Source organism: Paralichthys olivaceus, chromosome 2 (genome assembly GCF_024713975.1).
Source record: "Paralichthys olivaceus isolate ysfri-2021 chromosome 2, ASM2471397v2, whole genome shotgun sequence".
Lineage (NCBI taxonomy): Eukaryota > Metazoa > Chordata > Actinopteri > Pleuronectiformes > Paralichthyidae > Paralichthys > Paralichthys olivaceus.
The window spans coordinates 13,732,379-13,738,206 of record NC_091094.1 but is presented as its reverse complement, the minus strand read 5'-3'; the positions used below and the strand labels follow the sequence as shown (position 1 = coordinate 13,738,206).

Here is a 5,828-nt window from a genome sequence, read left to right as displayed (position 1 = left end):
CTGTGTCCCGTCTGTTTGAGATGGTGTCCCGCTGCCGTCACGTCATATGATCACACTTATCTCTGCTTCAAATCAAATACAACCATCAACATAATTCCTCTTTATTTATTTTTGTGTTCAGAAAGCCTGACAGCCATTAGTGAAAAACCCACGAGGTGCTAAAAACAAATCTCTCAAGCTGTAAATCTTTTAAGAGAAATGCAAAAAATCGTTTTCAGTTATATTTTCGAATTTTTTTCAGCTTTAAGATCGATATTAATTCAAATCAATGAACAGAAGGTTAAAGTGAACAAATGGTGGATAAATATAATGTAAATAGTTATTCTTGCATTAGGTTTTGTATTTGTGGAATTACTTTTCCATCTTTAGATCTGAATGTGGAAGCTTAGGATACTGAATACCTGGCCAATAGAATGTAAAACCCTTCAATTATTATGAATACAAAACACAACCACAAAATACTGTATAAATGGGGTAGCCACCGAAGAAATCACTTGAAAATTATAACATTACAGTTAAATTAAATTAGGAAAACTCTTTGCTGATTGTGTGAATTTCATCACGGCAACTCATGAATGGATTAGGGTGATTTAGGTGATGTGATGGGAGATGTTAGATTCAGTTCTTATGTCAATATTTTTTTTTAAATATAGCGTTTGAGTAATTCTGCATTCTGGAGATGTTTTCAAATTAGGCATTATTTTCAAATAAATACATTTTGCAAGGTACAACTGGATTTCATGATCTCTCACTTAAGATGGAGCACAAAAATAAGCGAGCAGCAATGATTATTTTAGACATACACAATTTCCAAAGTTGGAGGGCCTTAAAATATGTTGGGAAAGGGACCTGGATCAGGAGATCCCAGAAGATAACTGTAAAAAAAAACTCTTTGTGTTTTGTCACTAAATATTGGTCTCCCTCTAAATTAGCCAGACTTAAACTTAGACATCAGCAGCGATACATGTTGGAGATGTAATAGAAAGGAGGGAACTCTGGTGCACATGTTATATGATTGTGTTAAAAAAGACAGCATGTGGGATAAAATAATACCTTCCCTGTTGTTTGGAAAACATTTAATCAAAAATCTACAATATTTCTTTGAGGATTACTACCGGACAATGTTGACAAAATGCCAGAGATTGCTGTTTAGCTTTGTAAACAGGGTGCAGGATAACCCTACACCACTGGAAGTGTTCTACTTCATACACCTGGAATGGATAGAGGTAGTAAATACAATGGCAAGCTATGAGCAGGTGACTTATAGAGTGGATGGAAGAGAAGAACTATTGGTTAGAGTTTGGGGCCCATTCCTTGCCCGACTGATGGACATGAGAGATTGATGCATCCTGCTCTAGCACAATTTGTATCAGGTATGTAATGTTAATGTTATTTTGTAGAATTCCTAGAGGGTTGATTATGTGTTTTTTTTTTAAGTGTTTTTTCTTGTGTTTTGTCTTATTTATTTTTTATTTTGGTTGTCTGGCCAGATGTGAATATTATTCACACTTCAAAGTTTTCTGTCGTGGTTGGAGCGACGCTTGCGAGCTAGTTCATGCAGCCAATTCGAGCTGCGCTGCTTCAATCATGTGATGAATCGGGCAGACTGGGTTGTGGTTGGTTGCAACAACGCCACCTGGGGGAGTTTCACCCCCAGGAAATTAGAGAGGGAAAAGTTTAAGGATCACACATGTTCAATTATCCACAGGGGCAGAGAGCATTCCATATAAAAAATACATTTTATTAAACACGAATGAAATGAACACTTAACAATACAAAAATAAACAATACGCTGGCTATCAGGATATCAGGCGGGACAGGATACAATGGCACTCAGGCATAGGGATCAAAAGGGAGGAAGGACAGGGCTGGGGCTTACCACAGCAGCAGGGAAGCAAAATGGGGAGGGGGCCACAGCCGTGACACTGCACACCAACTCAAAAAGGGAATCGTGAAGAACACCACCACCAGGGAGTTGGGCTGCTGCTTGGGGACTACAGCACCTGTCCAACACAAAAAGAAAAGTTAAAATCATGCCATGAGTGCATAAAATGTAAACTGATAGCCAAAAAGAAACAACAATGGTCACTTATTAAAATACATTCATCCACACACATGCACACACTCAGGACCAATGATAGAAAATAAAATAACCACACTCAAAGAAAGAAAAACAAGTAATCCACAAATTAACTACAAAATAACAAAAATACAAACCAGAATAAACCCTACAATTCATAGAAATGAAACCAAACCAAATTAACTAAATAAATATATATCAATGGTTAAAAATAGTGGCGTCAGACGTTGCCTGCCCAAGGTTACACCACCAGCCGATCAACACGGGTGGAGATGCCATGAATAAAGTGACCAGCCAGCACCAGACCAGCGTATGGCAGAGCAACCTGATCCCAACAGAACCCACAGAGCCAAAACAGCAGAACTATTCCAGGGAGTGTTGGCGAGAGACAAGCCACACACTTGACTGCAGCCTTTTCCTATGCGCAGAAGGGCGAGAGTGTTGCACCAAATGGCACAACGCTGTGGACACAAACCCAACCCCAGCAGAGCTCCCAGCGGGACGACCCGTCCATCAGTAAAGCCTGCCACCTGCCGTGCTGTATGTATGGGAATGCGCCCCGAGGTATAACACTCCACAGGGGCGTGGTGTGGCCGCTTACCCGGTTATAAGCAGCAGACCAGCACTGCCCAGCAATCAGGGTGCCATAACCCTAGCATAGTGCAAGCCACTCTTTATATACAGTCTATGGGCTACTCATACATCATGTGACATACTTCATTCTCCACAATCATCTATAATACACAACCAGCTGTCTATTTAAGCAGAGAAAATTTCCCATTACTCCCTTTGCTTGCCCCGCTGCTACATCGGTATTGCTGTGGTACAGGTGGATGCTGGTGTGGTGGAGGGGCTGAAGCAACTGGTAGTGATACTGCAGCAGCATTGCAAGCAAAGGGGTTGATGGGAAATTTCTCTCTGCCGAAATAGGCCGCCCAATAAGGTGGGTGTGTATAATAGATGATTGTGGAGAATGAGGTATGTCACATGATGTGAGCAGCACAGCTCGAGTTGGCTGCCTGAACTACCTTGCAGGGTTTGCTCCATTTCTTTCACTGTTTAAAAATAAGTGATCTTTTACATCACATATAATTCCTGTAATATGATAGTAATTATGTGTTTGTATCAAGTAAAACTTTTAGGAATAGATATAGTTCTTCTTTCTTCTTCTTTGTTTGGTTTATTAGCGAGTGGCAACCAACATCAAGGTGCATTACCACCATCTACTGAGTTGTTGCACAGTTCCTTGAGTTACTGCAATACCAGGTTAATCCGAGTGGATGGAGCAAGCACAGATATTGTCTGTGAAACCAAAGCCTAATACCAGGCTAAGTTCAATGAGTGATTACCTTTCATCTGCCTATATTACAGGCACAGTTGAGGGGTGGGGCTGCTTCTCATTTGCAGTTTCCTTTGATCATTCAATTCCTTTAACCTCCTCTCTTTGATTTCTTTGCCTTAATTACCTATAATGCTTTAATCCTTTTAAATCATCCTTTAGTCAAAAACAAAAAGGAAGTGAAGAATCAGTCTTTATAAACCAGCCATTTGGCAAAAACAAAAGATTCTTCACAAGACACTTTGGAAAACTCAGTGTGAACAGCCCAAAGAAAACCATTTTTGGCATACACATATTGATACAACAGTTGCAATGGAGACAACTCAGACACTGACTGTCCAATCTGGTAGCCAATCAGCCATAAATGCTGAGACTGTCCGCCCATACTTCAATTCCTTTTTTATGAAGATCACTGCGGAGCAGTGGCGGCTGTTGAAGTCCAGCAAACCGGATGAAGCTACAACAATACTGTTGGCAGATCTTCTGCTGAACTTAATGATGACCGTTTCCAATGCCATTTCGAAGCGAGGTACCCACGTACCTGTGTCTCAGGAAAGGGTTCGGTCCATTCTGGGCGACACTGTCAATAACGGTTTTTCACCAGGCAACACAAAATGTTCTAAGAGTTTGGATCAACTCACAGAGCTGGTTGTAGAGGAGGTGACGAAGACTGTCAACTCCATCTTGTCTGCAAGCTCAACCTCTGTGAGGTCTGGGAAGACTATACCATCCCGCACCATTAATCCCAGTAAACTCCAGAAGATGATCTGTTATGCCTGCAAGACGTTAAAGGCAGACAAAGAGATCACACGCTTGTTCAAGAGTCAATCTCCCAGGCAAAGTCATTCCATTTCCTCAGAAGAGCAGAGCACTACAGACCATTCTGTTCAGATGGCTAGGACCTCTTCAAGCTCCCAATCGTCACAAATCAGTTCCAAGTTGAGAATTTCCTCAGAGGGTTCACCAACCAGTAGTGTAGAAAGTGTAAAGAGGATTATCCAGGAAACAATCAACAATAGTTTGACTGACATCACAACGTTCTTTAATGAGTTCAATGAGAGTCTTAAGCTCAATGCTTTGATTTCTCCAGAGATTTATGAGGCTTTAGATGAAATTATTGAGTCAATCCTTAAGGAAAGCAAAAAGGGGAGGGAATCTCAAGAGCCAAGCTCCTCAATCTGTAAAGGAATGCGGACAATCAATAGGCTTTTCATAAAGACTTTTGCATCAGCAGGGACGCTCCAAATACTGACACAGGTCGCAAAGAAATTCAGGAAGGAGACTGAATTCAAAAGCGGGCTGGCAATAACCTCACTGATAGATAGTATTGATGCTGTGCTTCTGAAGCAGGACAAGCAGGGAGGTGGAAATGAAAGTTATGCTTTCCAAACACTGAAAAAGCCTACATCTGAAAAGGTTCTTGCATTCACAAAACAGCTTTCTGATCTCATCTATGTGCACATCATACCTGGAAAGAATGCAGAACTCAGTTCAAGTCCAGTGGCTGTTCCTAAGGCAAATAAGGGCATGTATGCAGACATACAGACCAGAGTGTTTTGTTTCCTGTCCTTGATAAGCTGGTGGCTGAATAACCAGGTTAACAGCCACACAGACAGGGTGACAGAGGCTTTAAATGCCATTGACTCAATAGAAACATCATCAGAGATCAGCAGCATTGAGGAGGACACACCGAGGCAGTCAATATCATCAGAGATCACCAGCAATGAGGAGAAAACAAAGAATCAGTCAACATCATCAGAGATCAGCAGCATTGAGGAGGACACACCGAGGCAGTCAATATCATCAGAGATCACCAGCAATGAGGAGAAAACAAAGAATCAGTCAACATCATCAGAGATCAGCAGCATTGAGGAGGACACACCGAGGCAGTCAATATCATCAGAGATCACCAGCAATGAGGAGAAAACAAAGAATCAGTCAACATCATCAGAGATCAGCAGCATTGAGGAGGACACACAGAGGCAGTCAATATCATCAGAGATCACCAGCAATGAGGAGAAAACAAAGAATCAGTCAACACCATCATTGGTCTGCAGCGGGGAGAAGAACTCATCGAATCAGTCAACACCATTATTGGCCTGCAGCGGGGAGAAGAACTCATCGAATCAGTCAACTCCATCATTGGTCTGCAGTGGGGGGAAGAACTCATCGAATCAGTCAACACCATCATTGGTCAGCAGCGGGGGGAAGAACTCATCGAATCAGTCAACACCATCCTTGGTCAGCAGCGGGGGGAAGAACTCATCGAATCAGTCAACACCATCATTGGTCAACAGTGGGGGGAAGAACTCACCAAATCAGTCAATATCACCAGAGAAGTTGTTGGCAGCAGAAAGACATAAAATGTATGTCAGTGTTCTTGTGGACCAGCTCATCACAAAAATCTAT

At 41.8% G+C, this 5,828-nt stretch overlaps 1 long non-coding RNA gene across 1 annotated transcript; it reads right to left on the bottom strand.

Annotated features, from left to right (window-relative positions):
• Positions 1 to 1,904: 1,904 nt before the first annotated feature.
• Positions 1,905 to 3,231, bottom strand: LOC138413513 (uncharacterized). The gene is made up of 2 exons (XR_011245871.1): positions 3,109 to 3,231; positions 1,905 to 2,003 (listed from the first exon to the last, which is right to left on the bottom strand). It is a non-coding gene; the product is annotated as an uncharacterized lncRNA (long non-coding RNA).
• Positions 3,232 to 5,828: the final 2,597 nt, after the last annotated feature.